Source organism: Dunckerocampus dactyliophorus, chromosome 10, assembly GCF_027744805.1.
Source record: "Dunckerocampus dactyliophorus isolate RoL2022-P2 chromosome 10, RoL_Ddac_1.1, whole genome shotgun sequence".
Lineage (NCBI taxonomy): Eukaryota > Metazoa > Chordata > Actinopteri > Syngnathiformes > Syngnathidae > Dunckerocampus > Dunckerocampus dactyliophorus.
In genome coordinates, this window is record NC_072828.1 from 10,553,321 (window position 1) to 10,578,611 (window position 25,291).

The window sequence follows — 25,291 nt, forward strand, 5'->3', positions numbered from 1 at the left end:
CTCTTGTCGCCAATTTGTCGCTCCGTAGGGGAGCTCAGGAGGGAGTCGTTTCCTGTCTGTGTAACGTTTTCATTTGCCGGTATCTCAAAGTTAAAATAAAATCGACTCGAGTTGAAATGTGCCTCGTCATCCATGCACGCACACACACACAGTCACCTGCACACACACATTGAGGAGACAGATGGTAGACGACAGCGGCTGGTGGATGAAGCAAGCGAACTGTCCGTGTTATCTTTCGGCTTAATGGTGCAGCTAATGATCCCGCCGTGCTTGAGCGCTAAAGAAAATGACATAAATTACAATCTAGGTGTCGTCACACGAGGGGATACGTTTGCAGAGTGGTCGCTCGTTTGTTACTAATACAGGAGAAAAGTTTATGTGTACTTTGGATGAGTGGGGGACGGCTGTGGCAGACTGGAAGAGTGTAGTGTGTGTGTGTGTGTGTGCGCGCGCCTGTGTGTTTTTGTGTGCCATAGTCGTATTTGGTCTGTTCAAGGAGGATCACATGGACAAACCACAGGAGCGTATTGATTGTGTGCTATCCTATATCCTCCCCTGGGGACAAGACACACTCCACATGACTGGCTTGTGCTATGTGTTTGTGTGTTTGTAATAAAGCCACACAGGCACTATAATATGCTGTTTGCTGCTACCTCAGTGTGATTCCCTTGAGACGGAATGAGGATCTGAGATTATCCCCGACCTGTCTCACATCAGCTGAGTCGAGTCATCAGTCACTTCTGTCACCTTGTGTGTTTGTGTGTGTGTGTCGTTTGAAAGAAGTGAGTACCTGTGTATATGGGCGATACGTTTCTATATGGGGTTTGGTAGGCTCACATGTGGCCATGATTGTTTCTGAATCGACATGTAGGAATATTTTTTTTCACCTACTGAGAGTATACTAAGCTCAAATTGAGTTAATGTGTCCATACTTTTCTGCAAGTAGGGATATGAGTTGTAACACTCATCACACACAAAAGGTTTGGTTCAGCTCTGGCCAGTACAGATTTGTGTTTTGTGACGGGTGATCAAAGTTTGCCGCCATGCTCCGCTTACAAGCTATGACCCGTTTGTTTAGTATTCTGTGTCAAAATTTTGTAACAAAGGGGCAACATTTCTACGAGAAGTAAATCTTTGAAAGACAGGTGATGGCGAACATCTGCTTCAAACCAAAAGGGTCGACTTCCTGTGTGTTTTCAGGCTTGAGACTTTTTTGTGCGTCACCTACCAAATTTCATGTTGCTAAGTGAAACAAACGCTTTAGGGGAGGAATTTTTCAACAATTCAGAGATCCGCTACTGAGCAAATTCTTGAAGGGCTCAACGGTTTTTAGCAGAAGTACCGTAAATTCTGGACTATTGAGTGCACCTGAATATAAGTCGCACACACCAAATGTAAAGAGAAACATTTTTTGTACATATACAAGTCGCAGGTGTCCGCGTCCACGTAACATGGGATATTTACACACTACAGTGCATAAACCTTACAATCCTCCCTCCACTCAGTGTTTCAAGGTCACTCATTCCGATGAGCGAGACGCTTTTTTTCATCAGAGTTCAACAGCTGCCACGGTCCAAGCAGTCCAAGCAGAAAATGTAGTAATTATACACTTGATAAAAGTTACTTTTGAGTTGTCAGATCAAAACACAAACGCTGCATCAGACTTCAAAACGTGATATGAGCGTCCACTTCACTACTTCCTGAATCTGCACTCTCAGCATCATGGGAACTGCAGTTCTTTTAGCCATGAATTAACTGCATCATTGTTTAAAGATGGAGGGTTCAAAGCTTGTGAATTTTTTTTAATGATATAATCTGTAATTTACGGTACTTTCTTTAATCTTCTAATTGGCTGAAATGGCTTTACATTAGGATTTATAGCACTACTGCCTAAACTTTGGCACATACTTGGCAGTTGTCATGTTAACATTTCAGGCACGTAGCCTACTGGACACTTGTCGACTTAGCATTTTTATTCTAGTCACCAACAATGTAGTTGGAAATGCTGTTTGATATGTGAAGTTTACTCTTACCCTTCTTTGGCCACTGTGTTTTTCCTCAAGGGACCATGGCTTATAACTTGTAGTCCTCATCCAATCACGTAAAGTGTCAAAGGTCATGGCTTTTCAGTGCAGTGTGACTGTTTGCAGTGCTTAAATTTGCTTGTTGGGATGGATTTGTCATGAAGCTAGAAGAGTGATTTATTGAGCCGGGCCGAAGGGGAAAATGCGGAGTAACTGATTGTTAGCTGGAGCTTTGAGGGCCAAGGAGCAACCCACTGTGTCCATGTTTCTGTATCCTTGACACACTATAACAACATGACACTTCCAAATATATAGATTTTTAAGGTCATGGGCTCACTGAGTAAATTGGCATTTTGAATGTCAAACTTGCTGCTAGCTGTTCTTCTTTCATTTGGCCACCTACCGTGTCTCCATTCACCTTTTTTTAAAAATCAAGAACAGGCCCCTTTTACTAGTCCTGCATCCTAATTGACTCCCTAAATAAATAAGGACGCTGGATGTCACATTTGGTGTGAATATGACTTCCCACATGTCCAATTTGTTTTCTAGTGTAGCGGCTAAATTGCCGGGAATCAAATTGGGGTCTCGGCCCTGGTAAACGTGGGACACACGTTGGATCACTGCTTCATTATAGATCTCATTTTCGCTATCTAATGCAGCACTGCATGTAATTTCCCTAACAAAAAAAAAAATCCAAAAAGGATATGTTAGTTTTATTAGGCTCTGGGCTCAGATGTGTGCCGATTCGCTGGAAGGTCAAACCTCAGAGAGGAAATGGAACTAAAGGGTATAATTCAATCTCCAGTGTGTAGTAATAAAAGACCAAATGAAAAGCTGATAGACTAATTGTATCGCAACAAGGGCCGTCTTTTAGCAGGAGAACACTTAGCCAAGCACATAATGAAAAGGAATGGCTGGAGAGAAGAGAGGGAGGCCATGTCCACACAAACACTGCTATTTCTTGTAATAACGTATATTTACTTCCATTAAGCGTGGAGACTTTGTATTATTTTGATCGCTGATTTGTTAGTTAGTTAGCAGGTTAGCAGTTAGTTATGCAAAAACTGCAAAACTGTTTTTTTTATTAAACTTTGTATACCAGGTAGGACATCATCTACACTCAAACATTGCACACTCACTCTATGGCATTTCAAAAATGTATTAATAAATGATTTCTGTGTCTTGGTTGAATACGACCTATCATTTGTAAAAAAAAAAAAAAAAAAAAAAAGAAAGTATTTTCAAGCATAAAAATGGAAAAATGAACGAAAATAGAAATATAAAGCATTCAGAAGACGTGATATGAAGTGTAATACAGTATCTGTGACTTGTGTGCGCCTTTAAGAAGCAGGGCCTGGGAAGTGACATGTGTGACGTCAGCTACTGTTGACTGTAGCTGAGTGCCAACTCAAACAGCAGGTTAGCAGTGTAGAGAGTGGCCAACAGCAGCTCCTGTGTGAATGTTTACTGTTTGTGTTCTTTGCTTGTTAATAAAGCGATTGAAGTGCACTGTAAGTCTCAACCACAAACAGCAGCAGTACATACACTGGTCTCTAGGTGTCAGTAACGTTACATTGACGAGACAGTAGCCACCAGGACGTATACTGTCAATGTGTCAATGCTAACGTGTTACTCTATCTTATCTTATTTATGATGATTTTCTATTATTATGTGCATTATATTTGGTAATACAAGTGTAAAGGTGACTATAGGGATGTTATTTCATCTCTACAGGGCTCTTACTATAAAAAACTATAAAACTAACTATAAAAAAGATTCAATTTTGTAATATTGAATCCTACTTTACAGAAATTCACTTGTCGCAGTCAGGTCTGGATCCGATTAACCGCGATAAAGGAGGGACGACTGTAATTGAAAAATATATTTTCTCTCTTCAAACTAATTATGACGTTGTTCCCCTTGCCCTAAAATACAAATGGTTGAGTCTCATCTGAATATTTGTTAAGGTCTGAATTGCTAACAACCAAACAAAAATCAGAATCAGAAACGGTATCCTCCCATTGTCCTCCATCATCCTCCATGAACCAAGATGTACTCTGCTAGCATATCGACAAACAAAAACAAATACATCATTCCACAATTTTTTTAATGAGATGCATGCATTTTCTCTTTTTGCCATTTTCGTTACGATGCATCACTTCTTGCCTACAATTAAAAATTGTACGGTCCTGTTGTCTAACATCCACGAACCAGGAAGTAGCTACCAATATACAAATGAAGAAACAAAAACTACATCATTCTACAATTTTTTCATTTTTGTTCAAAGAAAAGTTCTTGTTTTTGCAGTTTAAGTTGCAGCGGACTCTATCACCCTGCCAATCAAAAGTAGTATGCTTCTGTTGCATTTAGTCATCCTGTGTGAACCAGGAAGTTCCCAGCAAGCATACGAATGCACAAACTAACACAAACGACACAAATTCCTTGCTCCAGAATTGAATAAATCATATAATACTTACTTCATGACCCAGGAAGTGGTCTGCTAGCATACAATTGGACAAACAATTCCCAATTACAGTGGGAATCTGTGTAATTCCCTGGCTTCTTCAGGACGCTTTGTTACATATTCCAAAAATGATATTCTTCAAGCTTCTGATAGCGCCACCTGGCATCTACCTGGTTGCCTCACGTTTGATGACCTGGTCATGCTACTTCACACTTTCAACGTAACATAGTTATTTTCATTATTTTAACCATGATAAGTGGATATTTAACAGCTTTTCACAGAAATGTGTTAGCTGCGTGTGTGGTGTTTATAGTAGAAAGTGTCAGACGGCTTCCAAGAGGAAAAGCAACACCACTTTAATTTGCACCTTCGCTTTAAACAATAGAAAATAGCGTTAATATGTGCTGTTAACAAACCTCCAGGGGTGCCACAACAAACAAACAAAAATGTCAGGTAGGATTATGTTCTTTTTTCTTTAAAGAAACACAAGGGTGAGGAAAATGAAAAGATGATGCCATCATTAGAAGTGTGCGTGTTGGTTGTGTACTGGTGTATTATTGTGAGAATACAGTGTACAGATTGAACCTGACAGTGGTTTCACATGAGGTCCAGCTGAATGAATAGATATGTGCAGCCAATTCTGGGTAACAAAAAAGACAATTTGATTCCTAATATGGGGGATTGGGCCTTTGTGACCATCCCTATAAAGAGACTTAAGATCCCTGCTGGGACTTCTTCGCGGTTGGATCTCCATGCATGAATAAGAGCTGCTTCATGAATATTATCAGACATCCACTTACCGATGCTATTGTCTGCGTGCGCCTGTCTTCGTACGTGTCATTTTCTTTATTTCTTTTCATATACGTCCTACAGGGATGCGGGCTTGCTCTTGCACTGTTCAATACCTGGATGGATTGGGTGTTGGATCATGCTGTGAGGAGGCCAAAGACTGAAGTGAGTACCATCTACCAAAATTGATTTTGCATATGTTGCTATGATCTTTGTGGAGTTCTTATTGTTGCACTGAATAACTTTTTTGGTTAAACATTCAAATCTGACTGAACGTTTTGGATACTGATCCCAGCCCCTGTATCTGTGGTTGATACAAGCCTTCCAGATAAGCATCCATGGTTTTAGAGTCCTGATTTTCCCAGTCTTGCTTTACAGGTGTGAGACTGGACATTAGCCAGTGACCTAAGATAAAGCTTGCGCCCTCTTGGTACCAAGTACCTGAAGAAAATCCTCTCCACCGTCGAGTATGTCCACAACTGTTACAGTATCTTAGTCCAGCGTACAGAATCCTGCTGGATCAGCAGATCTGTCTTTGTACTTCCTTCTTTATGCAATTCCCAAGATGGAGAACCTGTCTTGGAAGTCTTGGATTCAGTGTGTCCTGGTTAAAGACCAAAAGGACCTATTCCTAAGGAACAGTGGGTCGCCAACCATGTAGCACTCGTGCGACCAAATTCCGATCTTGTTTGTACGTTAGCCACAGGAACTGGCAGGAAATTAGTCTTTGATGTTTTTAACTGTGGGGGAAAATGCAACACCTCCAAAACATACTCTTGCTTTTTGTCTGCGATACATGGGCAGTAACCATGTGACCTTAGTCATTGACTGGACACCTTTGCTATCATGTCTCTGAGGAAAAGCCCTTCAACCAAGATGGCATATCCACAAATGTTGCAATATCCATCTGACCCACAGAACCCAGCTGCTTTGTTCTACTTCATGCGCTGTGATTCCCGAGATGGAGAATTAGTCTTGGGAATCAGAATGTCTTGGACTGAGAGTGTCCTGGCTAAAGACCAAAAGGTTCTCTGCATGAAATAAATCCCTGAGGAGTAGTGGGATGGCAACCAGTGGTGGGGGACCATTTCCCTGGAGCAACCAGAGCTTGATTTATGGCTACAGGACCTGGACATTAATCAGCAACCTTAGCTTGTAGACTGGATTCATTTGGTACCAAGTCTCTGAGGAAAATCCTTCCGAACTGATGGGATGACTTTGCATCAGTCGTCTTCTTGACTGGACCCAAATGGATGTCACACAGGATGTCTTTCTGCCGGGGTCTCTGATTGGTGGTCAGGATCCAGTGGGCGCCCATGGGACACGTAGATGAGACTGTGTGGGGTGGGTCCTCTTGCTTTTATGTGCATGGTCAATGCTCTTGTGCATGATTACCCTCTAAAAGCTCAAAATAATCAGTCCTTTGTGATGCTTTTACATTTCATTTTTGCAATTTTGATCCAATTGGCTCTAAACTTGTTATATTTTTTTCATTTTGCACTAATGCCCATCCCTAGTCTCAATGCATCGACAGTATATGTCTGTGTGCATGTGTTGTGTGCATATTTGTGTGTTTCTCTACCTGCCCAGGCTTGGGATTAAATGTCACTCTTGTAGATTGATGTTCTCGCTGATATAACGCCACAGCAGGAATGGATCCTCGGCACCTTACAGATATACGGATAGGAATACACTCTTGAATGAAAGATTTTTGATTTTTTTTTTTACCCCAGATGTGTTTGTACGTTCCTTCTGTGGAAGTGAAAGATAACTGTTGTTGCGTCGTAATGAACTCAAGATGAGATTCTTGCCAGTGTGCATGAGCGGAAAAGGCGAGGAGGTTAAATGCTTTCCTTTTTCAGCACATGGTGAGGTCGCATGCCGGTAATGTGCTGGCTGGGCGACGGAGTAAAAGGCCAAGCGTCAACGCATTGGATAAAGTGGGTGGCTTGCAGGAGTTTGCACTTGTGAACATCCAGAAAAAAACAGTATTTCATGCATAATGAGCAAGGAACAATATATCTCTGCTGTCGTCTGGTAGGATCCCATCGGAGAACAATTTATTTCAGATTCTCACTGGCTGACCTCACCAATGCTTGCTTGGAGGAGTCTTTCTGTATGACTGCACACATGCATTTGGCACGTACATGTGTGTATTTGCTCTCACAACACATCCTATCTGTGGGCAATAGAAAGAAACAGCAATTGTGTCGAAAAACGGTCAGAACTGTATTCAGACATTTTTTTTCCCATAGTTTTCCAATTTGCTGCTAAACCCAACATGCTAGCGACTCATATTTTATTCAGGTGTTCAAGTTCCCAGGATGAATGGAAAGATGTGTTTGTGTGTTGGAGATACATACAGTATACAGTGTTGGAACTACACTCCTTTTGATGTGTTCAGGTCACAGGGGGCTCTACGCTGTGCCTTCTGTCTTTGGTCATAACAGCGAGGTGCGGCTTGCCTTGATGCACATAATTACACCCAAACTTTTAACGTAATTCATTCAATAATTTAGTTACCACCATTAACGGGTTATTTTTGACTATCGACTCAGTAACGCTTTAGCCAAAAATTCAACCAGTGTGACTGAACTAAATACCTGGATACTGGACAGTGCAGGTGAAGTTTACTAGATTCCCATTGTTTTTGGTAAGGGAATCTGGTAAACATTATTAATAATGCTGACATACCTAAGAATAAATGATCAATTAGCACAAAAAATGAGGAAAATGAGGAAAAAATCAGGATGAACAGAGGGTGGTATAGCTTGCCATGATTTATTATTTACTTTAAATAGTGCAATCCAAACCTGCACTTTACACCCAAAGGTGAAGAACATTCTGCAAATTCCTCAGCAAGTATGTCTGAAAATAGTGACAGAGTGGGTGATGACAATGAATGAACTGTGCACGGGAATACAGTGTTTTCCACAACGTCGGCAAATTATGCTCTCAAAACAAAGTTATAATGGCCAAATCATGCAGTCTATGGGCCAAATACTGTCAAAGTTAATTGATAAGTCTTACCTGTTAAAGGTTATTTCCTGGGATTTGGTTTGGGCAGTAAAACGAGTCGTACATTTCCACGAAGCACACGACGATGACGTCGCAGACAGGCAAACTTAATCGAGTAAAGTTTAACTTTATCATTATCTTTATCAATAAAAGTGCTAAAAAAAACACACTGTGCTTAAATCCAATGCTTTATTTCCTGGTATCGATTCAATCGATTGATTACCTTTTAAACAATGTTAGATTGATATATATGTCATCCTGAATGGAAACTTGAGGACCCAGATCGATTGAATCATAGGACTATAAATCGATGCATTGATGTAGTGAATGAATCGTTACACCCCTAATTAGTATGGGGTGGACTGCTTGTATCAGAGTGTCAATATCAGAGATTTTAGGTGCAGGCCGATGTAATCCGATACTTGGTTATTTTTGCTGATATCAGACCGATATCCAATATCAGCATTGGATTGGGACACCCCTAACAAAAGACTAAGGCTAAAAGGCTAAATAGACTTGTTGGGTAAGTATCGTTGAGTATATACTTATTTTGTATACCTGCATAACTGGTTTAGCTACAGTTACCTACAAACCACAATCTATTTAAGCGTGAAACAATGAATTATGGTGTGGTTGTGTGGGGTTTGCATGTTTTCCCCCAGCGGGCGTGGACTTTCTCGTGGTACTTCGGCTTCCTCCCACATTCCAAAAGTATGCTAGTTTAACCGTAGACTCTAAATTGTTCATAGGTGTGAGTGTGAGGGCAAGCGGTATAGAAAATGGATGGATGGATGTGCTGGTAAGAACAACAAAATGTGGGTTATCGTCCATCACTAGAAATGTGGTTGGTTCTTGTGAGTGGCAGTGGAGTTTGTGTATGCAACATAGTGGGTGAGAAAAAAGGCCTATTTTGCGGCACACGACGGCATAAAACATTACAAGACGTCAGCTCTATTCTAAAGTTCTTTAGTGGCAGGCGTTGAATGTTTGTTGTTCGTATGTTTTATGTGGTTTTGTGTCTGTCTGGCACAATTGTGTATGCCATCTCCTGCCGCCTGCGGGTACGTTTATTTACACCCTCCCTTCTTGTCACTTCTCTCATGCTGTCAGAAGTCACTTTTCTGTGCCAAATGCAAATATTTGAAAATCAATCACGCTTCATTTTAATGTTTGATGATGCCTCATTGGGTTGTAGTTTCTGTAGGGAAATGAATGCCTATCAAACACACGCAGGCAACATGAAATAAATATAAGGGCACATTTTTGTCTTCTGGCAGCGCAGCTCCGAGCTAGCTGGTCTCTGAGGAATGAAGCTTTGTGAAGTGTTGATCTAATGCCAGATGTGGATATGTGGAAATCTGATTCACAGTGCAGTTGTTGAATGTCACGCTGTCATGTAAAATGTGCACCTCTTGCTTCTTTGTCATTAATACAATTTTTAGGCGAATCACCTTTTTTGGGCTTTTCCATATCCCCCAAAATCACCAAGTTTTTCAGGTGTGGTGACAGTTTACATCTGGTATCATGGTATGAGTTGTGAGCATACCCCCCTCCCCAACTCCCCCCCCCAAAAAGCAAGTGGGCCCTTTTCATTGGAAGCCTGTTTAGTGTTGTTTTAGCCTGTTTGAGTGGTCCTGCAAAAACGAACTTGTCCTAGGTGACGTGCACAATTAACACCAAACTTGTACCATGTGTACGTGACAGGTGGGCAAAACTGAATAATGGAACAACGTTTTTGTCGTGTGTGTGCGCGTGTGTGTGGATTCGTGTGCATGTGTGTGTGTGTGTGTGGAGCACTGCGAGAGACCGTTTTTTTTTTTAGTTCCTTACAGTGCTTTCTTAATTTCCCACTGTCCCTTTGCTATATTACATAATTATAGACACTTTCGTTCATTGCCAATGTTCTTTATTTGTGTTCGAAGTACAGTGCTCTTCAGAAGTATTGAGACAGTAAGGCCAGTGTCTTTATTTTTGTCGTAGGCTGAAAACTAGAGATCGGCCGATATGTTTTTCAGTTTTTCACGTTTTCAGGGCTGATACCGGTACCAATTTTTAGTAGTCAAGGAGGCCAATAACCGATATTGGGAGCCGATATTCATTTGCAGAAAAAGTGAAAATATTGGCGACAGAAATGTTTCATATTTAGGTTTAAAAAGTTTTATATAATTAAATATATGGTTGTAAAGAAAAAATATAATAAAACACATACTATCATGGATTCCATGTTACTATAGGTGAAACAGGTGCAATGGTGTTTTTGCTTGTGGTTAAGGAAGATATTTTTTATGACACTCTTATTTTGTTTATACAAATACGACCATTATTAAGACTCTTATTTTGAAGGCCAGAAGTTGGTTGTGTGTGTTGAAAATGTGTCTCGACAGTTAAGTCAGCTGCATGCAAGAATAAACGTGCTTCTCGTCCTTGTTTTACTCAGAACTTGCAAGACGTCAGTGGACGTCATAAAAAGCTTGGTTACATTAACAGGTGGTAAAACACAACACGGCATAAACGCACAAATAGAGCCATGAGTCGCACACACACCGCCGCACTGGCATGCTCTGCTAAACTAAGCTAACCGAGCTAGCTTCATTCTTGCTCCGTAAGAGAGGAGTTTTTTGCCAAATTTCCCCGGTGCAGACAGACAGGCTTGGCTGCATCAGAGCCATAATAACTCAGTTTTAAATTGATCTCTTATCGGCCGTCGGATTAAAAAAACGGCCGATGCCGATACATGTCAAAATGCCAAATATCGTCCCATGATATCGGCCCAGGGGCCGCACAGTGGTCTAGTGGTTAGCATCTTGGCCACACAGTCACAGTCAGGAGATCGGGAAGACCTGGGTTCGAATCTCCGTTGGGCATTTCTGTGTGGAGTTTGCATGTTCTCCCCGTGCGTGTGTGGGTTTTCTCCGGGTACTCCGGTTTCCTCCCACATTCCAAAAACATGCATGTTAGGTTAATTGGTGACTCTAAATTGTCCATAGGTATGAATGTGAGTGTGAATGGTTGTTTGTCTATATGTGCCCTGCGATTTACAGCGACCGGTCCAGGGTGTACCCCGCCTGTCGCCCGAAGTCAGCTGGGTTAGGCTCCAGCATACCCCTACGACCCTAATGAGGATAAGCGGCATAGAAAATGGATGGATATCGGCCCGGCCAATTTTCCGTCCATCACTACTAAAAACATTTGGGTTTGACATCGGAGAGCAACAGTTCTGATTCATTTCACATTCACTTTGCTTGTTTTTCACAGACAGCTCTCGGGTTTTCATGTTGAAACCTACCGACCTGAAACTGAGCGTAGACATTCAGTGTTATTCATTGATTTAAAAAGCAATGCAATTGAACACACCTGGGCAACAAAACACACATCCAGTATTTTTGCTCACACGAAAAATGGGTGGGTTCAAACAAAAGGTGCTCTCTTCGAAGCTGTGCATTTTGCTTTCTTGTCTCATATTCAAACCCAAACCCAAATGTAATCAGTCTACAGCACAAATAAAGAAATTGACCTCACTGTTCCAATACGCCTGTAGGCCATCGTACATGTACAATTATGTCCCAGTGTTGCCTGCAATACTGTATATTTGAAGTACTTGAGTTGGGTTTTTTTTGTCTATAATATACAGTAGCCACTTAAATTGTTTACTTCCCTGTCGGTACTTCTGTTATTTTCCAGTTGTGTTTTTCTGTCATGTTTCTGTTGCCTAGTTATCATTTCCTTATGTCAGTGTACGGTGTGAGTGTGTGCACTTGTGTCTCTCTGGATTGCAAAAACCAATAAAAACCCAACTTGTTAGACAGTCACGAAGAGCACTCATTTAAAACCTTGTTAAGACGCAAGGAGGTCTCCTGCTGAGAATGAAGACCGCACCCACACACACTTACACTACTGTAAACAACACAGGCAGATGCACATTGATGCACAATTAAGACAATACTGTAGCTTTCCACTGTTGTGCACGTGTCTTATTAATGCTGACACGCTGCCTGCTTCATGTCTCATCAAGCTGTGACACTGTAAATTAGGTCACATTTCATCCATTTATTGTGTCCATCACGCTGACACATGTTTGATTTCCCATGGAAATATTCAGATGGGAATCCCAGCAGATACAAGTGTGGTCTTTATTTGTTTTCTTCATGCTTCTACGTGCAGGTAGGTGACTGCATTGCTACATCACTACTGGAAAGTTAGCTCAGAGGTCAAAACAATGTTAAAGATAGGAGGAATCCCTTTGTTATATATTGGCCTAGTGTTGGAAAATATGACCAAATTTGATGTTTGTTGCCATTTGTGGTGATAAATAATTGTTTAGTATTTTTTTTTTACTCTTTAAATGAGTCAGGCTTTTAAAACTACAGTAGACGCCCCTACAACGTAAATAATCCGTTCCGAGAACCTTCATGTTATAGGGATTTTATGTTATACGAAGCGTAAAATACATGTAAATAGCCTAATCCGTTCCAAGATCTTCCCAAACTCACCCCTTTGGCCCTTCAAAAATATTCAAAGTCCACCAAATATGGTGGGAAAATATAAGAAAACGTTAGCATAAACATAGTAGAGTAACATTCCAATATAAAATAAGGTAATAAATAAGATTACTGTAAATGAATAAAACTGAAAGGCGTCACCAAGTGTACAGTACTCTGTTAGTCTGAACTTGCACCGACTTAAAAAAAAAACAAACTTTCACCGACTTTAAATTTGCCCCTTTTGAAACCCCTTTTTTATGTTTTCATGAAAGAACTGAAGCTGTACTTCAAATCAATATCCTCTGGTAATAACAAGAAAGCTATGAAATCTGTGCTCCCACTTCAATATCTTTAATTCAATTTAATTTTCATTGCTCATGTCCCCGGGTGTAACTAATTATTATTAATTATTATTATTATTATTATCTTTATTTTTTTTAATTTATTTATTTATTCATCACTTTTCTGTTACCTTTTTATTTATTTAATCTCGATTTCTGTGTGATTTATTTTATGTGTTTTTGTTATCCAACTGTTATTTTTCATTGTCCACGGTTTGATGCACTGTTTTTTGTAATTTGTAAGCCATTAATAAAGTTGATTGAAAAAATAAGACGCTTTACATTATATGGAATTTCTTGCGTAAAACGATGCAAACACTTTACATAAATTCTTTACGTTCAGTGGAATTTACGTAGAAGGAGGTTTACGTTATGAGAGGTGCTACTGTACTTCAGTGTGAAATATACTGTAGATAATCCTGTCCTGTCATTTATCTTTGTTATTTAAAGAGAGTGAAATGGGCATATTTCAAACATAGTTGCTAATGGTGATTAATCACGATTAATTAGTTTAAAAACTGTGATTAATCTGATTTAAAATGATAATCATTTGACAGCCCTAGTTTTGACTATTAATAGATCACAGTCTACCACAAAACAACAATCGTTTATTAATTAACTAATCTCTGAAAAAACACGATATAGTGAGGGAGCGATGATCTAACATTAAGTTAGTAACACCTTCAATTTCCTTAAAAGTGCCATATTATTATACTAGATTTGCTGATTTAGTACATTTTCAAACTGCTAAAATAATGCATAAAGTTAGCAATAACTTGTTACCCAAAACCGTCGTACAGTATTTCTCTATAAAAGAGGCGAAATTTGACCTTAGAGGAAAATTCAAGTTAAAACACTTATGTACGAGAACAACGCTGAAAACCCACAGCATTTCAGAATGCGGAATTAAATTATGGAACGGATTGAGTAAAGAACTCAAACAATGTACCGAGATGAGCAAATTCAAAAAACAATACAAGCAGTTGATGTTTAGTAAATATAAGGCAAAAGAGGCTTGAATATTATACTTATTGTTCTGTCATGCTTGTTTTTATTTATTATTTATTTATTATTACACAGATTATTTTGGAAAAATGTTACATGGAATGCAGGAAGTGAATAATATGGGAGGATTAAATAAGATTTGCTTCTTCCTACTCCTTTTGGACACGTGGAAGTGTGAAATGATTCATGAGATGTATTCCATTGTAACCTTCATGCATGTTCAGTAAAATTAAACCAAACCAAACCAAAAAAATCAATAAATAGAATATTGGAAGCTGGTGAATCAGAAGGCAAATTAATGTTGTTTCCGACTGGAAATACCGCTAGTAAACAAAAGGTTTGAAAAACTTGGGATCTCGCAAAAGTTTCTCAGGATCTCGTAAAGGTTTCTCAGCATCGCTCATGTCCCCTTAGGGGTATTCTCTCCAGTCTTAATTGTAATATTTGTGCTGTAGTGTACACTTAGTGCATTATCCTCAAATGGATGTTACTCCTGTCTTTCTGTTATTGTTTGCAATGATTGCAAAGGTGTGGACAAAATTACTTTTATATTTATTGACTTTACATTAAGCTTTATTATTCTTTATTATGCATGTGTGACCATTTACGCACACGCACGTACACACACACAAACACACACAGAGGCAAAGTAACATTAGAAATGTCACCAGCTACCAACGAATCCCATAATTTAGCCCTTATCTTTTCAGGGAAATGCTGCACAGGTGCATTTATTTATTTTTTCCTTTTACAGTCGCCACTTTGCTGCAATGCATTGTGGACCACCGAACATGAAGTTTATTTATGTACTCTATTGTTTAGTTTTGACTTGTGCAACCCCTCATTTTCGCTAACTCCTGCTTTCTATCATGTCGGTGGGAGCTGAAGGCGCTCCAACATAATGCTGAGACTGGGGAGGATTGTGGGATATGTACTTGAGGAGGAGGAGGGGGGTGGCAGGTTGGCCTTCAACAACAACATCGCGGATAGAAGCATCGCTGCAGGTCCTATTTAGATTCCAATTGCAGCCATTTCGGATCAATTGGATCCTCTTTCTCACCGGCAAACTGGGTCACATACACACACACACACACGCGCGCGCACACGCACACACACACACACACACACACACGCACACACACGTTTTAACCAAAACCAGCCAAATGTGTTTCATCTCTGCATTATTTTGCACTTCCTGGTTCAGATTGATTGTCAGGATGAAACGATTAGAAATAGAATCTTCCTGCTCTTTATTTCTCGTCCGTGTGTCTGCAAGGATGCAGCGTATGTCTTTTTCTGTGATCTCCAGTTTGATGTTGACGTATGTTGAACAGGGACGCGTTCAAAGAGAAAAAGCAGCGCTGTGCATTCGTTCTCTTAAGGTTTCAGTTGATGTTGTCTGCAGCTGATACGGAAGACCTTGGCCTGCTGCATACTATCATGTGCTACAACAGTGCAGCATTTTTTAGGTGATGTTCTTTGATATTGCGCAGCTTCTATATGATTAACCCCACCATGCGGGTCAGACTCATGATTTTTTCCTCCCCCCACTTTTGCAAATATCCTCGTAATTTCCTCACTGAATAAAACATAAATCCTAATGGTTATGCAGCTGTATTACAGTGTACTGATCTCAATTTGGATTGTTTGGCCTTGGTGGAGGTCTGCGCTCTACTAGGGGCTGTTCTTGTTCAGTGTGATTATTATTGGGTTTTTTTTGCTTGTTTTTTTTTTTACTGTTTGTGTTGCAAATCTACTGCAAAATATTTGTAATGATCATACAGTATATACGCACACCAGACACTTCATTAAGTACGCCTGCAATTCATATAATTCAGCCTTTATAAAGGTAATAATGTAAAGCAGTATAACATGACTAAGTAGTTTAAAAAGTGTTCCTAAAGTTTCTTTTGATTGAGATTGCAGTGGATCAGAGTGAAAGCAGTTTCTAATATGTTGGTTACCTAAATATATATATTGTTAATTTAAATATTGATATTACTTTCTGTATTAAAAAGTCTGTGTGGGGGTAAGTACCTAATATTGTGGCCAGTAAGTGTTGTGTATTTACGCAACAGACGGGTGGGGTGCGGTGGGGGGTTCAGTGTTCGTTTGCCAAGTTGAAATGATTACAGATGGCATCACAAACGTGTACAGATGCCCTGACGCACACACTCTGAGTATGTGTCAAAATGTTGCTTCACTCATTTTCTGCATCCCAAACAATCACTACGGGCATTGTGATGGGAAGGAGGCTAATTTATGCTAATGTATGCAAACAAGCGTGACACAAATCTCCGTCCTCATTGGTTCTATGCAAATGCTCTCTGGGAAACAAGCGTGTTGGACGGTGCCCTCGTTTCTCATCCTTTAGCGCCGCAGCCTCTCCCCCCAACAGTATCACCCTCTGCTTCCATTTTTTTTACTCATTGTGCCTTAATCCTAACTCCCCTCCTCCAGTTCCACTTCCCCTACACGAAAGGCTCAACTATGCCTGGAAAATACAAGTCGGGAAGTGTCTCCATCTCTAATGGAATTTAAAGAAACATACAGACACAATATGTAATCGTTTGACCAGTTAAAGACACAATACGTAATAATTTGACCATCGCTGAGAAAGTTAAAGACATGATATGTAATCATTTAACCATCGTAGACAAAATATGTAATTTAAAGATACAATATGTAATTGCTTGACCATCAATGAGAAGTTAAAGATACAATATGTAATTATTTGACCACCAGATAGAAATTTAAAGACAGAATATGTAATTTAGAGACGCGATATGTAATTGTTTGACCATCCCTGAGAAAGTTAAAGACACAATATTTAATCATTTGACCGTCATTGAGAAGTTAAAGATACAAAATGTAATCATTTCACCATCATAGAGAAATTTAAAGACACAATTTGTCATTTAAAGACGCAATATGCAATCGTTTGACCATTACTGAGAAAGTTAAAGACACAATTTGTTGAAAGATTAAATATGTTAATTAAAGAGACAATATGTAATCGTTGGACCATCATTGAGAAAGTTAAGGACACAATATGTAATTTAAAGACACAATATGCAATTGTTGGACCGTCATTGAGGAATGAAAGGCACAGTATGTCATTTTTTGACCATCACTGAAAAAAAATTCAAGACGCAATATGTAATCATTTGATCGTCATGAACAGCAGAGAGAAGAGTCTTTTTTCTTTTTTTTTTTTTACCCATTTCACTCATGGCAGAATATGTTTTCATGTCTGGTTCTATGGTTATCATCACTGGGTTTTTTTTTTTCCATTTGTCATCACTGCTACCCTTCATGAAAAACACAAAAAAGCTAAAAAAAAAAAAGAAACAAAAAAAAGAATGCCTTGTGTCAAAATATTGCAGCGGCTCACTGAGCATGATGGATGGCGAGGTGTCTGGATGTTTGTGCAATTTGAAAGGTCTAATTTTGATGAAATTCTGAATTCTACAACTTGAAACGCCACTGGGCTTTTATTTAGCGTCACATCCAGGAATTTGGGGTGTCTGTGGTTTGGTCAAACAAAACCCAGAAGTGTTCATGAGGTGGACTTTCCCCCCTAAAAGCCATCAAAATCCTTGTTTGTGCTCTTATTAGCGTCTCTTCCTGCCTGTCTGCTGATGTCTATAATGTCTTAAGAAGTAAACCTTAAAGGGCCGCAGCAGTTTTTACTTCTGTTCTCATTTTCTCCATGCTTCAATCCTCTCCCCCCCAAAAAGGAGGCATCATGCGTGGCGCCTCCCCTCGGAATATGTCTTTGAATAGAAGTCATAAAGTCGACCCCCATGACACGCCACCGCCGCCATCCCAGCAGGACACAAATCCCCCCCACAAAACTCGCCCTGATGGCTTTTTCTGCTTATTTCTATAAGTAGATGAGTGTGAATGAGGACAAGTGTCCCCGCTCAGCCTCTGTGTCGTCTGGCTCCTCCTCAATGGCGTTTTGACTAATACGCTTCCTTCTTCTGCTGCAAGTGCAAGCAATGCAATACCGCTAAGTAATATCCCTCTGCAGGCTAGTGCGGCCCGTCAGCAAAAAATGGATGACTTGATGTCCCTATGCGTGTGTGTGTGTGTGTGTGCGTACGTGTACGTGCTTGTCAGAGCCATTTAGACTGCAGGTGAAGCAGTTAGACAGAACGCTGCAGAGGAGGAAAGGAGTCAGACGAAGCGCTATTAGCATTTGGGACCGGCCGCACGGTTGACTGTGTCTCCGCTATTAGGAAGGAGGAGGACGGGTGGGAGTTGAGGAAAGGAATGACAGAATCACAGACTGCCATGAATGCACAGGAATTTGTCTCGGTGGCGCCGATGCAGGAGAAACAACGGTTTGCCAGCATTTCAGCCTTATTACTGGAGCTTTGCTTAGCATTTCCACATAATAAAGAACAATGGAGCACACTGGAGCCTCTAAAGTTGAACGCAATTTATTGCCGCCACCAACTTTTTGAGTCACACATTTTAGCATGCCTAACCGTCATATAAGTGTGAAAAGAGGTTAACAAATGTTAATCGTAACATGAAGAAATAATAAAACACTCTTAACCTTCACATTATTAACTTTAATGGCAATTGATGCCAGCGTAATGCGCGTGTGACATTCTTGTCACAAGTGTGAAAGGAATTTAACCGGCGTTAACACAGCCCAAAGAGGCAAAGCGGGTCCTTCCTCCAGTGGGTTCACCACTCACAGGAGGGGGCTAAAGGGGTCGAGTGCAGTGTGAGATGGGTGGCAGCTGAAAGTGGGGACGTGGGCGAAGCTGGGTTTGAAGAATATATCAACTCTGCAAACTGACCCCAGGGGAGCACCAATGCGTGCAATATGTCAAAATATAGCGTTGTGATCATTTTCTGCTCAATTAATTGTAGCCATCAAATTAGGAAAAGTCATGAAATATGACTACTACTTTTTGAATGACAAACATTGAATGGGGTCAAAGTGACCCTAAGTTTTACAGTCAGTGTTAGCTTTCGTGAAAAGAGGTGTTATTCTTTCACAAGTGCACAGAGAACTTAACCACTGTCAAAAGTACAAACATTAAATCATGCTTAAGTCTTATATTTTTAAAATTCGTGATTTTTTTTTATATTTACAATTGTATTGGATTTTATTTCTTTAATGTCAAAATCTTAACTTTAATGGCGAAGATGTTATTCTCGTCTCAAGTTTTAGAAGAAGTTCACCGCTGCTAATAGTACGAACAATAACATGTTTAAGTCTTAGCTTTATTTTATTTTATTTTATTTTATTTTATTTTATTTTATTTTATTTTATTTTATTTTATTCTAAAATCCCATCTTTAATGATGAAGGTTTTATTCTTGTCACAAGTGTAAAAAGAAGTTAACCAGTGCTAATAGTACAAACGATATAACATGCAAAAGATTGAATAAAATAAAACATAAAATTGTCTTGCTCCGCAGAACAGGAATTGCCGCTTCCTGTTTTGTGCTCTTTTAATTTGGTATGCTGTACTTCCTGCTGGCTGTAAGATGTAGCCGCTTTACCCCAGTGGCGCTGCGTGCCCAGCTGTGTTCCATCAGTCATCGTTTGGGTTTATAATTTGGTTCATTGTCACTGTTTCACTCATCCATGCTGTCACCAAGAAGTTTTGTTTTACTTCCCAGTACTTACCTGTTTTTAGCAAAGACTTTTTTCAGCGGAACAAATACCAACTAGTGCTGAGGGAAAGAAAAAGGAGACACAACATGTCCAGAGAGCGCTCTCAACCTGTGGGTACCCACGGTGGGCTTTTAACAAATGTCAAAAGAAGAGAGTAGGGAAAGAAACCCAAAAGCCCACAGAAGCAAAAAGGAGAGGAGTGGTAGTCCCTTATGTAGCGGGGGTCTCCGAAAAACTCCAGAGGATCTTATGGCAACACAAAATTCCTACCTATTTCAAACCAGTAAATACCCTGAGACAAAAAAAAAATGAGTGCATCCTAAAGACAAGGCTCCAAACCAGAAACAGAGCAATGTGGTCTATTCCATCCACTGTAAAGATGAGGAATGCAAAGAGCACTACATTGGGGAAACTAAGCAAATGCTCCAAAAAAGGCTTTATCAACATCGCAGGGACAATGCTAGTGGTCCTCAATCAGCAGTACATCTACACCTTAAAGCAACCAATCACTCTTTTCAGGACAGCGAGGTAAAGATTTTGGCCAAAGAAAACAGATGGTTTGAAAGAGGAGTAAAGGAAGCTATTTTTGTCAAACAACAGAACCCATCATTGAATCGGAATGGTGGTTTGAGGTTTAATTTGGACCCTGTGTTCAGCAGGTTACTGAGACCAAAACCCACAGCTCTTAGTCTTGCAAATGAGGTGAAGCCAGGGCCGAGCCAGAACAATAGATGCTAACTAGCCAGTATCAGAGTCGTTCATACCCAACTCAGGGAGCGACACTTCCCTTTTATCAAAGGTGTTAATAACAGGATAGGATTATACCACTACTCCGCCCAGGCTTAGTGTAAGGAACCAATAGGAGGAGGGTGTTGGCACACCAATTCCGCCCACTCTTACTGTATTTAAGGCCTAAGCTACCAGCACTTATTAGTTCGCTGACGAAGCTCTTCGGATGAGGAGCGAAACGTCCGACACCTTCTTCACAGAAGTACAGATGACGTCTCAAGAAGCCTTTTCCTCGACTTTTTTCAGTTGCTTTTTATTGACTGTTGCCTGCAAAACTCCGAGTACTTACACCTGCTCATGCTTATTAACTTTTTTTTTCTTACACCTTGCACCTGTCTCTGCATACGGGGGCTCCGGCCTTCGACAGCTCCACACTCAAATCATAGCAAAAATAACATAATTAAACAAAACATTTACATTGTTTTAAGTCGAAGCATTCTCGTCAAAAATGTAAAACTACGTCAATCGTTGTGAATTGCAACACATAAAAAAATAACAGCATCTTAAGTCTGAGCTTTAATGACAAAAAGCTGTTATTCTGTCACAAGCGTAAAAATAAGTTAACTAGTGTTAATAGTGAAACATACAAACATAACTGTCACAAGTGTCAAAAGAAGTCCATCCATCCATTTTCTATGCCGCTTATCCTCGGTAGGGTCGTGGGGGTATGCTGGAGCCTATCCCAGCTTCCTTCTGGGCGAGAGGCGGGGCACACCCTGGACTGGTCGCCAGCCAATGGCAGGGCACATATAAACAAACAACCATTCACACTCACATTCATACCTATGGACAATTTAGAGTCGCCAATTAACCTAACATGCATGTTTTTGGAATGTCTCCGATCTCCTGACTATGTGGTCAACATGCTAACCACTCGGCCACCGTGCGGCGTCAAAAGAAGTCAGCCACTGTTAATAGTCTTGCGTACAGATGATAAAAGACTCATGCAAGTCATTTTTAAGTGTTAAAAGAAGTTAAAAGCTGTTAAACTGTAAAATGATCATAAGTGTAAAAGTAATTTACTCAGTGTTAATAGCGATGTATACACACACACACACACACACACCCACACACACACACACACACACACACACACACACGCATTTTCAGTTTGAACAAACATTGCCATTGAGTTGAACAGAACATGCATTTGAAGCAACGTAATTATGCACGTCGACACCCTTGCAGCGTTGCAACCAACTGCAGACAATCCACATGTAGGCGGTGGCACAATGGCGTGGCGGCTGCTGACAGGCATGCGGTCATTGTGTTGGCACAAACACACACGTACGCACGGACGCACGTGCATACACACTGTGTGTGTGATTGTGTGATTGTGTGCTTTTGTGCGTCTCCAGAAGCTCTCATCTGTCATGGTTGTTGTGTTCTTTGCTTACGACACACATTTCAGTCAAGTGTACGCCTGCAGCTAAGTGCCTGAATGAATAACGCGCACACTTAGTAGATATAATCTTGCCATGTGTACAATCATATCACTTACAGTTACTTTAAAGGTAGGAATATAATAGTATGGGGATGGAGAGAGCGAGGAATTGTGGGATGTTTGATTCTTGCACACTGCATTATTGATGCACAGAGGATCTCACATTGTCATCATGATTCTCAGTCTGTCGTTCATGCAACATGCTGTATGGAGATGTGTGCGTGTGCGTGCGTGTGCGTGAGAGATGTTGTGGTCGCACGAATCCCACATGAGTGCCAGCTGCCAACACCTGCATCTCCGCCAGAGTTGACTCAGTGACAATGTTGTCTCTGATGCTCACATGGGAACAGCATCATGGGACTAGCATCGTTGCTCCGCTTCTGTTGTTTGCTAACTTGAGTGACAGGAAGAAAAGCTCTGATTCGCTTTTTGTTTTTCAAAAATAAGTATTTGTGACCCTGATTTCAGGTAGTCATCTCTCGCCGCATCGCGGCTCGATCATCGCACTCTCACTCTATCGCGGTTTTCAAAAAATAATTAATAAATGATTGCGGTTTGTGGTTGAATACGACCTATTATTAGTTTTAAAAAAAGCACATCTAAGCAAATTGTGCTTATTCCTGGCCTAAATGAAGTATTTTCAGTCATAAAAATTGCTAAAACTAACTACTGTATATGAACTAAAATACAAACACAAGGCAGAAGAAGCATTTTAATTGTGAATGTAGTAATCTACATTGGCCACTAGGTGTCAGTAATTGTTTGTTGAGACATCAAACATGATCGCCAGAACCGGCATTTACTGCAGGTTTCATTTATCTCACAACAGGCACAATAATAATAGCATAATAATCATAATAATAACATGGGGGCCAAAACCCACTACAAGCTAAAACTCAACTCTGAACCTCCGACGTCACTTCCTGTCCTCCACACATCTGTGGTCCCCTAGGGAACACATTTACTGTGGCACACACGAACAGTTTTATTTACGTCTTAAATGGCTTATTTACTCGTATTTTTCTTACTTATATTGGGTAATAGGAGTGTAAAGCCATTTATAGCCGCCATTACAATGCAGACAATGGCCACCGCAGGAAGTATGCTGTCCAGAAAAAAAAACAAGGAACTGTTAATGTGTGAATCTATGTTATATTATTTATGTCTTTATGTCTATTTATGAAATTTGTATTATTTTCTCTGATTATATCCACTGTATTGGGTAAAGCAAATGGTAAAGGTGACTATAGGGGTGTTATTTTTATGTCTAGTGGGCTCTAATGGAAGATCGTTCACAGTTTTTCTGTGCCATAACTATGAAAATTACTAACTATGAAATTCACTTACCTTGGTTGGGTCTGGAACCAATTAACCACGATAAACGAGGGAAGATCTTATTTAATATTGCTTTCAGTCTTTGCAGTGTAACTAACGAACGACAAAACACCTTTCATCATTTGTAGTGGATATAATATGTCAGCTATTCTTATCTTATACTACAGTACTTACAACAGGGGCGTCCAAATTGTGGCCCGGGGGCCATTTTTGGATTGTTTTTATTTGGCCCTCGACATATTCTGAGACAATAATAATGTAATAATTCATAATCTCATCGTTTAAATTGATAATTTCAAAAAATAACAGTCAATTATTAACATTAATGAGCTACTTATCACATATTATTACAGTGGAACCAGCTTAAGTCAACTGTTTATGTCTGCAACCTGTCCGTCTATGTCAACCAACTCATGAGTTTCCGTTTAAATTTTGCTTATGTCAACTATCGCTTACGTTGATGTCAGTCAGCCCGTCGGAGGGGCTTCAACATAAGCGGGTTGCCCTGTAGATGGTACACAAATTTGCTTGTTACCGTGTTTTTCAGTTAACGTTAAAAATTTACGGCAAGATTTTGGCTCCGTCTGCAGACACTCTCCGGTTAGTGTACAATATGGCGCGCGTCTTGTCATGTTATTAATACACTGTGTGAGTCCAACTGTGTTTTTAATGTGTATTATTATTACAAAGCGTCCTTGTTAGGAGCCTATTAGCTTGCTAATGCATGGAAACGGGAAGTGAAAGTGAGCTTTGTCACCCGTCTATGATGTAATCAGAGGTTGACTAGTAGCGTAACACAGTTACGCCACAACAATGTTAACACAAAACACTTTTTTATGATTTTACAATTTGTTTTACAAAAAAACAATTCTAAATGCATATAACTGAATGAACATTTGAGGTTACTTTTAGCTCCACTGAGCTAAAAGATGGTAAATACAAAATACAAGGCAGACCTCGTGATAAAAGTTAACAAAGCGTCTGTGTAGGCTCTCAGTCGTACAGGAGTTGTCCATGGAGGAAAAGGCTTCTTGAGACGTCATCTGTACTTCTGTGAAGAAGGTGTCAGACGTTTCGCTCCTCATCCGAAGAGCTTCGTCAGCGAACTAATAAGTGCTGGTAGCTTAGGCCTTAAATACAGTAAGAGTGGGCGGAATTGGTGTGCCAACACCCTCCTCCTATTGGTTCGTTACACTAAGCCTGGGCGGAGTAGTGGTATAATCCTATCCTGTTATTAACACCTCCGATAAAAGGGAAGTGTCGCTCCCTGAATTGGGTATGAACGACTCTGATACTGGCTTGTTAGCATCTATTGTTCTGGCTCGGCCCTGCCTTCACCTCATTTGCAAGACTAAGAGCTGTGGGTTTTGGTCTCAGTAACCTGCTGAACACAGGGTCCAAATTAAACCTCAAACCACCATTCCGATTCAATGATGGGTTCTGTTGTTTGACAAAAATAGCTTCCTTTACTCCTCTTTCAAACCAAAGAACACAGATGGTTTACAAAGATGTGATGTGGCAGGGAGATTAACACGGACACCACCTTTGTGTTTTGCCGTGAGTTATTTCTTGAATTCAATAGTGTTTCTCAAACTCTGAACTAGGGCTGAGCCGGGTACTCGTTTTAGACGAGTGTCCGTTACGGGTAATGCATTTTTGCCAAGTACGAGCATGAAACGAGTACAGCTCGTCATTATCCGTACTCGTGCTGAAGGAAAACCCTCATTGGCTAACTACTTATGTATTTACCCTTCATGCTCTGTGATTGGCCAGTCACACACAGCGACCGCCCCTCCCTAGACAGACTTGCTGCAGGCTGCGGCCGGAGAGGAGCCGTGCCTCACTCACTTACGCGGTGCAATTGGCAAGACAGAGTTGAGATCAGCTCTTGTCGTGTTACCCACTGCCTCCCCTCCAGATGGGTTTTTTAGGCTTTCCTCAGCTCGCCTCTATTCCGG

General features: G+C 40.3%; 1 protein-coding gene across 3 annotated transcripts in view; it reads left to right on the forward strand.

The window, feature by feature from the left end:
* Positions 1–25,291, forward strand: part of dab1a (DAB adaptor protein 1a) — a 323,621-nt gene that overhangs the window by 117,760 nt on the left and 180,570 nt on the right. For all 3 annotated transcript variants that reach the window (XM_054789423.1, XM_054789421.1, XM_054789422.1), the window contains one exon: positions 5,362–5,442. The gene's annotated coding sequence lies outside the window, so the exon portion shown is untranslated. The remainder of the gene's footprint in view (positions 1–5,361; positions 5,443–25,291) is intronic.